The sequence below is a fragment of the Nerophis ophidion genome, linkage group LG11, assembly GCF_033978795.1.
Source record: "Nerophis ophidion isolate RoL-2023_Sa linkage group LG11, RoL_Noph_v1.0, whole genome shotgun sequence".
NCBI classification, from domain to species: Eukaryota; Metazoa; Chordata; class Actinopteri; order Syngnathiformes; family Syngnathidae; genus Nerophis; species Nerophis ophidion.
The window spans coordinates 41579379-41592046 of NC_084621.1; positions in this window are offsets into that span (position 1 = coordinate 41579379).

Genomic DNA, 12668 nt, shown 5'->3' on the forward strand with positions numbered 1-12668 from the left:
GTGAGAGTGATTGGGGTTATTACCACTTGGTTTATTACTCCATATTAAAGTTGTGAGAAGTAAATAGTGGGTTATTGTGGAACCATTATGCAAGACACCTCTACTGGAGAATCATCTCCAGTAGAAGCGACGTGTACCACAAAAATACATTTTTACCACTATCTTAATTGTGACAACAGTCATCCTTATAAGTGCGGCCCTTTAGGGGACGACAGATTATTCCAAATTGATTAAAATGGGAAAAAGACAGAGTAAAAATAAACCGTAAGATGAACTAAAAAGATTGGAAAGTAATCGAAAAACAGGATCCTGATAGAATCAAATGTTCAAATAAATGGATAAAAGATTACAAATTTGAGGGACAATTAAAAACAACCAAATTAGTAGAACTTAGAGGCGCCATAAAAGTAAACACGAAAGGCAATCTTAAAAAGATGAAGGAAAAAGGAGATGATGATGTAGAATTTTGGATAAAAGTGGCCAAAGCCAGAGAGAAGGGAGAGAGTGAGAGAGTCAGGGGGGTGAGAAGGTGTTATATTGCAGAAAGGAAGATGATGAGACAGGGCAATGCAACAGGCAGAAGAGAGAGACAGAGGAAAAAGTAGATATTAGATGGTTATAAAAAGGTAAAAAGAAGGTAACAGAAGGCAAAAATAAGGTCAAAAGTAGATATAAGATGGTTAAAAAGTGCACATTAGAAGAATATATAAACCATGCACTCCATGCGGAAAAAGTAGTGAAAAAAGAAAAACAAAATAGAAGACAGCAACAACAACAACAGCGGTTACACCCTACTGCGTGTTGGCATTGTGGCAAAAAAGGACATTTTGCAAGAGACTGTCCTGAGAAAAAAAACAAGAAACATTCAGAGCAATTCAGCATGACTGTTAAAAGATGACACCAATTGGCCATGTTGTCAGCGTATGTCACTGGGGGTAAAATTGCTGCAAACTTGTTTGTTTGTTTGTTTGTTTGTTAATGTGTGTTTAAGTGTGTATCTTTCCAGGTACAAATTGTGTAAAAACCCCAAAGGTTCAAATAAAAATAAAAATAGGTTAAAAATCAAAATAGGTTAAAATAAAATTAAAATAGGAAAAAATCTCAAAGTGCTAAAGTGAGATAAAATTAAAAATAGATGAAGAAATTACAAGAAATCAAGAAGATATAATGTAAAATGGAATAAACTAATGCGTACAAAAGAGATAATGTGGGGGTATTGAAATAAGATATGAAGAAAATGTAGACTGAAGATATACATGTATGTTTGTGTATATAAATAGCGCTGTTATATATGCAAATATATATATTTTATTTTTAAATAATGGAACAAATAAAAACCTAGATTAATATTTATAATACGAGTTGATTTGTATAGCATGATAAAGTGGGATACATGTTTATTAGCTGAGGAAAAAAAAAAAAAAGAATTTGAGATAATAATAATAATGGATTAGATTTATATAGCGCTTTTCTATTGTTAGATACTCAAAGCGCTCACAGAGAAGTGGGAACCCATCATTCATTCACACCTGGTGGTGGTAAGCTACATCTGTAGCCACAGCTGCCCTGGGGTAGACTGACGGAAGCGTGGCTGCCAGTTTGCGCCTACGGCCCCTCCGACCACCACCTATCATTCATTCATCATTCATTCACCAGTGTGAGTGGCACCGGGGGCAAGGGTGAAGTGTCCTGCACAAGGACACAACGGCAGCGATTTGGATATCAATAGGTGGGAAGCGGACCTGCAACCCTCAGGTTTCTGGCACGGCCGCTCTACCCACTACGCCATGCCGCCAGTATGTGTATATATATATATATATATATATATATATATATATATATAAATATATAAATATATATATATATATATATATATATATATAGTATGTCCTTACGTAACATCCCCAGAATGACTGACGATTAAGAGGACCAATAGTCAACATGATCCACCCAGAAATAAATACAAAAAATGGCTTATTGATAAGCCATTTAAAATATTTTTTTATATATTTATTTATATGCATGATTATTCTTCTACTCACCTTTCCAGTAGAGGCCTCTCCCCTCTCACTTTCTGTGCTCCTCTGCCCTGACTCCTACAGGTCAATAGGGGTTGTGGAGTGAATATTATTATCAAACGTGAATGAGCTCAGCTATTATTTCTCCTTCATGTGTCAAGTGAGAAACACAGCTGATGCTCCAGAAGAAAGTAACCCCAAAGATAGCAAATGGTAAAAAAGAGTGCACATTTAACTTTATAAATAACCAGGACCTTCAAGATGCATTTCAGGCTAACTAAGTAGCAAAACAACAACAGAGGTTGTCTATAGTGTGCTAGACAGGTTTTTATTTGTCAAACACAGAACTGGTGTAAAGTGGAGCTAATATATTTTACTACAAGCAGTCAGAGGTGGGACCAAGTCATTGTTTTGCAAGTCACAAGTAAGTCTCAAGTCTTTGCCCTCAAATCTCGAGTGAAGTCCCGAGTCAAGACAGGCAAGTCCCGAGTCAAGTCCAAAGTCAAAACTGAAAAGTCTCAAGTCAAGTCACAAGTCCTACATTTTGAGTTTCAAGTCATTTCAAGTCTTTTTAACCACAGACTAATATATTTACACAGATTGTGTATGCTTTTAAAATACTGTATGTATTTATTATACAAAAATAGTGCTGACATTGCACTTCATAATAGCACTATTAACCAATTATTTTAAACATGTAACTCATTCCTTTATAGAGTAAACACATTTGAAAAAACAAGTGCAACTGTACTTATTTGCACAAAAGTGTTATCATTGTATGTCCATGGCATATTGCATTATAACTACTTCCACAGCAGTTTCTATTCTGTTCTTACCTTTTCTCATTGATCTCATCTCATACTGTATGTGTTTGTGTGTGTACGCATGAAAAACATAAATTCATGAACATAACAAAAAACACAGTTGTACTTTTTAGATGTCAGGGCCCTATAGAATTTGTACATATATTCTTAATATAGTATACATTTTAATTGACCTTTATTTGACTATGTTTGTCTCTTTGTAGGTGGCTAAATTATGCGTTGCGGCTGACTGTCGTCTAACATTATGTTACTGTGTACAATACAGTCACTAACGTAACATTATGTGTAGGTACCTCATGCAACCCTGCTTAAAAAAAAAATCACTTGACAAAAAGTATGAATAAGGTAGCAAACTGCAGTGGACGCAACAGATTTTAGTGTTTGCAATGACGTTATAACCATAGACATCTTATAAGTAGACCCAGCATTGGCTGCTGTGACGCGAGCAATTTGGCCGCCATCTTGAAGTGGTGATGAGAAGCTGGCGAGCAGCCTAAACTGACAGTGGAGAGGTAGAAAACAAAGATGCCGGGCTGGCGTTTAGCGTTTTCCTGCTGAAATGAGCGGAGTGTTGAAAACAGGAATCGGGGGGTTACTTTTCTCAAGTAAGATTTAACATTAACGTACTATTGGTTGTATTTTGTGAAAAGAATATTACCACAGAGTTAGAGAAGGAGCAAAGAGCTTCAATATTTGTATGTGAAAATCACAAAGAAATCTTCTGGGGGAGGATGACGCCCCTACAGGTATTTGGTTTACAAACTTTCAGCCCCACCTACAACAAAATTCACCAGCCACCACTGATTATGATACATTCTCATTTTAGGCAAAACATAAGACAATACTCTCTTAACAGTATAACTGTAACCAGGAATTGTCACACCGCGGTGAGGGATGTCTTGTCTTGGATTTTTCTGTCTTATGGTTTGCATGTTTTAATTTGAAAAGTAACTCTCCTCTCGTTTCAGGTCACTTGCCCTTCCTTTTGTGTCATCAGTCTGACGTCATCCCTGTTCTCTGATTGTTTCCAGCTGTTCCCTATTACCTTCATGTGTTTTATAAACTCACTCCTTTCTTTGTTCTGTGCCAAATTGTCTCGTTTATTCGGGCTCTCTAGCATCCATGTCCTTGTCCATGCCTTGCCTTGTCTCGTGCTTATGTCCCTTGATCCTGAACCCCTTTGTGAATATTTTGAGGTTTCCTTTCTTCCTCCTCAGCAGAGTGATTTTGATTATTTCGTTATTCAGCCGCAGTGGTAAGTTTCAGTTAAAATGTTTTCATTCATTCCTCAACTTTTTGAGTGACTATTTTTGTTAAAACTTTATTAGATTAGGTAGTGTAGAAATTTTCATAGCTGTTGTTTTGGTCCTCCCGTTGGAGCTTTTTTTGTTAAATACTTTTTATAGCATATATGGCGTCAATTATAGTTCGTCTTTCCTTTTGTGTTTTCCTCCGTTCGGAGGGATTTTCGGTTGTTTCTTCTTTTTCTGGAACCTTTTCGCCGAGTAGTTTTTTTGTGATTATAGATATTGTTATTTCTTGACTTTGGAGGTAAAAGGAAGTTGTCAAAATAAAAGCCTCTCTAAAGTCCCAACTCTGCATCTGAGTCCAATCCTTTTACCAAGCGTGACAGGAATAAGTCTTCAAGTAACAATATACAAATACTAACTTTGTTGGGTAAGACAGACTTTGGTTTTATTCTGAGTCCAGTGAAACAGATTGGTGGTTTTAGCAGATTAGAAACACTTTCAGGTGTTTACATATGTATTTGGCAGACACTTTTATCCAAAGCAACATGCATTAAAAATACATAGAAAACAATCACTGTAAACATGATCGTTTACGGGAAGAATGTAATAGAAAATATCAATACAAAGTGTCTATGGGTCACTTTGTACTTCCTGTTTTGTGCTGGAAGTATACGTCCATAGCCTTTCTGTTTGGAAGGATTCTTCCTTCGTCACTCCAAGCAACATTTGTAAGTTTTATAATACAACTAAACAATTCATATTCACTCAAACGTCTGTACAGGAGGGATGTTTTGATGCATATTTGTACGTGCTCTCGAAATGTAATCATGTACTGTAAGCATTAGCAATTATGCCAATTATTTTACAAGTGTATATCTTAGTGTTTTTAATTCACAAGTGTATGTCTTTGTGTTGGGGCGGTATAGCTCGGTTGGTAGAGTGGCCGTAGCAGCAACTTGAGGGTTCCAGGTTGGATCCCAGCTTCTGCCATCCTAGTCACTGCCGTTGTGTCCTTGGGCAAGACACTTTACCCACCTGCTCCCAGTGCCACCCACACTGGTTCAAATGTAACTTAGATATTGGGTTTCGCTATGTAAAGCGCTTTGAGTCACCAGAGAAAAAATGCTATTTAAATATAATTCACTTCACTATTATTAACTTACAATGGCATTTTATTTATATTGTTTCACTTTCATGAATTCAGTCTGTCTAGCTGATTTCCAACCAGTATGTATCCGCGGCTTATAGTCAGGTGCTGGTATTAAATGTAAAAATGATTTTCTTCTAAAATATGGTGGGTGCAATTTGAATACGGGTGCGCTCTACTGCCCCTAAAAAATTGGTACATCTTAAAAACGCAGACTTTCAAATGTTCCTCCTATAATAACTAGTAGGTGTCACACCTATGGATCATGTTTTGTTTTGATTTTGGACAATCAGTCACATTTTGCACTTCCTGGTTTTGTTTTTTCCATGCCAACCTATTAGTTTTCACCTTGTCCTCCTAGTCACGCCCCTGCCCTCAGTCCCGCACCTATTCCTAATTACCACAGCAGTATTTAAGTCATTTGTTTTCCTTTCCTCGGACTGGCTTCTTTACCTACTGGACTGTATTGAATACTCATGACCACGCACCTACCTTTCCTTGCCGGACCCTCATGCTTTGCCACGCCGTTTGTTTGACCACACCACGTAAGACTTCTTTGTTTATATGCCTCAGTGCTAGTTTTTGGTTTGCCATGTGCCTTTTATAGTATCTTCTGTTTGTTTTATATATAGTATTGCCATTGTGCTGTTTTTGTTCTAAGTTTTAGCATAGATTATTATCCGCCATCGAGCGTGCTTTTTGTTTTGCCTTTTTGTATTATAGTGTATAAATAAAAACCATGTACTTACATTCACATCTCGCCCGTTCGAAACATCCTTTGCGTAGAAGAAGCGAAATAAAGCCATGTCACAGTCCTGACAAAAGAAGCCAGCATATTACCTTCTTCGCAGGAGATTTCGACGAGGCGTCTTTGGCGGTGCTGAGCACGATGGAGGAGGAAACACGGCGCTACTCTTCCCTCGCGCAAAGAGGTTTGACGTTGGGGCCAAAGGGTGAAGAAGTACCCATAGAATTCGCCTGGCCCGAAGATGACGCCATGTTGGCTTGCCGGAAGCGCCGCTCTCGACGGAGGACTGCAGGGAAGGCTTCCAGGTGCAGACAGGAAGCGCTGCGCCAGCAAGCTCCTCCCACTCAAGGCGGAAGTGGACCGCATGTTCCTCAGACTTGCCAGGACAACGTCACGCCAACGTCAACAGACATCACAGACCAGGATTTTTTTTTCAAATCTTTCTCAGTTAATCACCCACCTCCATCAGAAGATTCAAACCCCATCACCATGATAAATTATTATCAAAAAATGTTGCACAACAGATCACAGCAATCACAGCCATCCAAGGTTCATGCCACGCCCCCGAAGACTCAAGCCCCCCCCAAGCCACAATTTTTTTTTCAAATAATCAAACCAAGACAAATAAAAAGAAAATACAAGATGGACAATTTGGAGGGGAGGATTCTACCCTCCTCCTCCCCGCCCTCCACCCAACCCAAGAGACTGTTTCATGTCATGATGAAAGTGTCTGGCAGCCACTCCTTGAGGGGGGGGTTGGGGCTGGGAGCTTGTGGGTTGGTTCTGCCCGGTGCGGTTCCAAGCCACAGCGACCAGCACGTCCCCCACCTCCAGTTTTTCGGCCAATTAAGCCGCGGCTTCCAGCTCCAAGACCAAGTCCACGCCAAAGTCCAAGTCCACGCCAAAGTCCAAGTCCAAGACCAAGTCCGATGCTAGCACCAAGTCCAGGTCCAAGGCTAGCTCCAAGTTCAGGTCTGATGCTAGCACCAAGTTCAAGTCCAAGTCCAAGGCTAGCACCACGACCTGCTCCATGGCTAGTGCCACAACCAAGTCCACGGCTAGCACCGAGGCCAAGTCCAAGGCTAACACCACAACCTGCTCCACGTCAAAGTCGACGTCAAAGTCGACGTCAAAGTCCACCTCCACGTCAACCTCCACGTCCAAGTCCAAGTCGCCAAGTGCCCCTAGTGGCAGCTCCACATCGCCAAGCGCCGCCAGTGGCAGCTCCACGTTGCCAAGCGCCGCCAGTGGCAGCTCCACGTCGCCAAGCGCCGCCAGTGGCAGCTCCACGTCGACCACCAAGCCCAAGTCCAAGTCGACCGCCAAGCCCAAGTCCAAGTCGACCGCCAAGCCTAAGTCCAAGTCAACCGCCAAGCCCAAGTCCAAGTCGACCGCCAAGCCCAAGTCAACGCCGACCGCCAACGCCTGCCACGATGATGACGCGCCCGCCTCCTTGTTGGCCACGGATGTGGCTGCTACGTGGGCGTCCACCACGCCAAGGATGTCGACCTCCTCGTCGGCCACAGTGGTGGCCACTACGTGGTCGTCCGCCACGCCAAGGGGGTCGGCCACCTCGGTCCTCCACGCGTCGCCGCCACCTGACTCTGCCCCGATGGATACGGGGACACGTGGTTTGTTTTGTTTTTGGACACCTGGGAGCTGTCCTTAACGGGGGAGGGGGCTCTGTCACACCTACGGATCATGTTTTGTTTTGATTTTGGACAATCAGTCACGTTTTGCACTTCCTGGTTTTGTTTTTTCCATGCCAACCTATTAGTTTTCACCTTGTCCTCCTAGTCACGCCCCTGCCCTCAGTCCCGCACCTGTTCCTAATTACCACAGCAGTATTTAAGTCATTTGCTTTCCTTTCCTCGGGCTGGCTTCTTTACCTACTGGACTGTATTGAATACTCATGACCACGCACCTACCTTTCCTTGCCGGACCCTCATACTTTGCCACGCTGTTTGTTTGACCACGCCACGTAAGACTTCTTTGTTTATATGCCTCAGTGCTAGTTTTTGGTTTGCCATGTGCCTTTTATAGTATCTTCTGTTTGTTTTGTATATAGTATTGCCATTGTGCTGTTTTTGTTCTAAGTTTTAGCATAGATTATCTGCCATCGAGTGTGCTTTTTGTTTTGCCTTTTTGTATTATAGTGTATAAATAAAAAACATGTACTTAAATTCACGTCTCGCCCGTTCGAATCATCCTTTGCGTAGAAGAAGCTAATTAAAGCCATGTCACAGTCCTGACAGTAGGTTCCTAATGTGTTCCTATTGAATATGTTCAGTATGTTGAGTATTTTTTAGTTTCCTATATTCAGACAAGTTTTAACTATAATATGTAGTAGTTCTAATTATATCCATATGTTTCTATAATATTTAAGAAACTTAACATACAATCAGAACTTCAAAACGACGGGAAAAAAAAACGCCTCTTTCCTACAAGTGAGGGAAATGATGGATTTCGCTCATGTTTGGTGGGCATAAACACTCTCTCGGGATACAAATTACTGCTGGAACATCATTAAAAAGTCAATTTTGCATAATTAGGGACCTTTAAGGATCCAGAGACATGCAAGAAGGTGAGATGTTTGTTCTTGCAGACTTGCAGCTTGTTACTTATGAGCTTATTTTATCTGCATAGGCTTTCAACTATGAATGACTGATCTACTGTGGCGCTGGGTAGCAAAAAAGCCCTTTCTTCAGTGACCATCAAAACCATTTATTTCAGCATGGCTGTCGGAGGACTTCAGGGGGAAGAAGGAAAGGGGGGGGGGGGGGGGGGTCTATATGAGTGGATTAAAATATTCCTATCTACTTTCATAACATGAGATGAATAGATCTGGAGGTTTTATGAAGAATTATTCAGCAGCCTGGTAATATCATGATGCTGATGCTTATCGTTCATATTTTTTCATGCCAAAATACATATGCACGTATTATTAAAAAATAGGGAATAAAGACGGGGGGTTTGTGGGTGTCGGCTTGTGAAAATGACCCGATTGCAAATGCCTTATCAAACATATGCCCTCATTCTCAAGGGCTGCCATGTGTTCTCACAAGCGTAGAACAAGCATGAAGTACATCACAGCCAAACACACCTCTGCCAACCCATGAGCTTTGCCCCCATCCCATTTTTTTTTTTTAAACCTACTTTAATTAACATATCAGAGGCCCAAACGAGGGGCTAAAGCCCTTCTCTGCAAACTGTAATCTGCCCAGTTTGAAGTGATCAACCGCAGAGCTGACACGACAAGGCCTGCCAAGCGAAACACAAGGATAATCCAGTTATACCTGCTTATAAAAGCACTGCGCTGACACTCTACCAGACGGGAAAGAAGCTTGCCAAACGGTTTCATCTAACCAAAAGCGGTTGTTTTGATGGACTGTGGCTTGAGCGACAAACTGCAGTTTAGCCACACGCTGCCGCCTCCTCCACCTGGAACGACGAGATTAAATATCAAGGTCTGTGAGGGCCCGTCTTTTTTCCCTCCCAAGAGGCTTTCATCACTTAATTTCCCAGCCATACAACATGTTCCCCCCATCCCCATGGGGGCCTCTGCCTCACTCGCAACACTCCATCCGTCACAAAACATTTTTTCTTTTAACTTTACTCGTTATACATTCCTCCGCGCGGACCCTTTGTCCGAGGATTTTTGATATGAGGGTGTCACTAAAGTAACGTGTGTCTGGGCTGTCCCCCTCTACTTGCACACCCCCTGAGGACCGTCAGGGAAAGTTGAAGGGGCCAACAGATGGAGCCCATTTGTGCCAAGATGGGGGGATTATAAAGGGAATGTGCATGTATGTTTTGTGTGTGCAGGGAGTGACCGAAGATGGTTTAACACAAGATGGTTCAAATCTGCTTGGTTAATAGAGCCCCCTGGAATGTCCCCCTCCTGAAGCTTTAATGAACCTCCCGGATTCAAAAAGCCGAGTGAGGCGTGCTCCTTTTACCAAAACAGCCTCAGTCATGACCCTTGCCACTATATGTCGCTTGAAAGACAGTCTCCATGGTGACCGGCTGAGGGACTCGACAGGCGAAAAGTTATGTGTAGAGACAAAAAAGGACATGCAGAGTTTGTGCAAGTTGCTAAAACAAAAGGAAGTGTTGCTTCATTCCGCCCCAAAAGGTTTTTTTAATAAGCTTTGGCCCTTATTAGTACCCATGCACACACACACACACACACACACACACACACACACACACACACACACACACACACACACAGACAAACACACGCACACATACATTCCCATTGTCTTATTATTCAATGTGATGTTATTCAAAGCGTATCCTTCTGGCATGTGCATGTGTTAAGTATGAATTCAGGATTAATAAAGTGCAAGGCGCCTCTAATTAAACAGTCTTTGTTTATGTTCTACAACAGTGCTGTTAGCTTAGCGGGCACACTATGCTAGGTTGCTATTCTCTCATTTAAACACCTACAGGCAAGAGCAAAGACAAACAAGGGGCCAACTAAAAAAATATAAATCAGACTTATTTTGCTAATAGCAGAGGGAGGAGAGTGAAGTAATGAAATGGACATATCTAAAATAACATTCGGCAAGGTTGAAATTAGTTATAAATACACTATGTCGGAATTAACACTGTAAAACTAAGCGCCTAATATAATTCGGTGCCTGCGTCATTTCAGTGTTTTTGCAGGTATTTTCAGTGACCCATACCTAATATTACTCCATTGAAATTCAATTAAAAAAGCTGCAAAATGCAAAACATTTCAACAACGTTGGGCAAGAAAACCAATAACACCCAAATGACACAAATATTAAAAGGCTTCCCACTGGAGATGTCCGATAATGGCTTTTTTGCCGATATTCCGATATTTTCCAACTCTTAAAGGGGAACATTATCACAATTTCAGAAGGGTTAAAACCAATAAAAATCAGTTACCAGTGGCTTATTTCATTTTTCGAAGTTCTTTTCAAAATTTTACCCATCATGGAATATCCCGAAAAAAGGCTTTAAAGTGCCTGATTTTCGCTATCTTTAAATCTATCGTCCATTTTCCTGTGACGTCCTTTAGTGATGCCAACATGGCGGATAGCACAGCAAGATATAGCGACATTAGCTCGGATTCAGACTCAGATTTCAGTGGTTTAAGCGATCAACAGATTACGCATGTATTGAAACGGATGGTTGGAGTACAGAGGCACATAGCGAAAACGAAATTGAAGAAGGAACTGAAGCTATTGAGCGAATAGCGATCGCCTTCGATTGAATGTCGCAGGATGTCCATACATCGCCGTGCCATGTCTGCCTTAGCATCGCGGGTAAAATGTGCAGACCAAACGATCGGGAATTTCACATCTTGTGACACCGGAGCAATTTAAATCCGTCGATTGGTAAGTGTTTGTTTGGCATTAACTGTGGGTGCAGGGAAAGGCTGGATGCAAATATAGCTACAAATGTACATACAACTAGCCTAAATAGCAAGTTAGCATCGATTAGCATGTCATGCTAATCGAAGCACACTCCACGTAAGTCAACTTGAAACCGTCCCTGATCGTGTTGTTACACCCTCCGACAACACACCGACGAGGCATGATGTCTCCAAGGTACGGAAAACCGTCGAAAAAACGGAAAATAACAGAGCTGATTAGACTCCAAGTTTGTAATGTGTTTGAGAAAATGGCGGACTGACTACCTAGGTGACGTCACAACGTGACGTCATCGGTCTGAGAGCGAATAATAGAAAGGCATTTAATTCGCCAAAATTCACCCATTTAGAGTTTGTAAATCGGTTAAAAAAATATATGGTCTTTTTTCTGCAACTTTAAGGTATATATTGATGCTTACATAGGTCTGGTGATAATGTTCCCCTTTAATTACCGATTCCGATATCAACCGATACCAATATATACAGTCATGGAATTAAAATTAGCCTAATTTTGTTGTGATGCCCCGCTGGATGCATTACATAATGTAACAAGGTTTTCCAAAAAAAATCAACTCAGTACACGTCACTTCCGGTCATTGAGAAAGGACGCAAAGAAAATGGCTCCGCTTTTGCTACTGGAGGTTTTCTAAAGTCTGAAGATTTTGACCATTGTTTTGCAATCACAGCCACAGGAGTCACCTGGCATCTTCGACCTGATTTTGGTCAGTGGAGAGGCACTGATATGCTGAAATAAGACAAGTTGGAAGAGCCGTTAGACGCAAGCCATCAGCGTCTTACAGCAATTCAAAGCGGTTGCCAAGCAACCGAAAGCTACGGCGAGTTTACAGCTGTTTTAAAGTGCTTCCAACGTCGCAGTGATACAAGTTGACTGGCTGATACCTCAAATTGATCTCTAAACAGCGCAAGGTACCAATTTGTTGAAACAGACAAGTTATAAGTGCCGCAAGTCGCTAAAGCAACTGTCGTTAAGACACAAGAGGCACTGACGTCATGGACCTGCCGTGATGCCAAAAGTTAAAGGAAAGACTGAAATCCCGAAACATTCGGTGTCAGCTGACACAGGACACAACTCAATCAATCAATCAATCAATACTTATTTATATAGCCCTAAATCACAAATATATCAAAGGACTGTACAATCCACTACGACTACGACATCTTTGGAAGAACCCACATAAGGGCAAGGAAAACTCACACCCAGTGGGCAAGGATAACTCACACCCAGTGGGATGCCAGTGACAATGATGACTATGAGA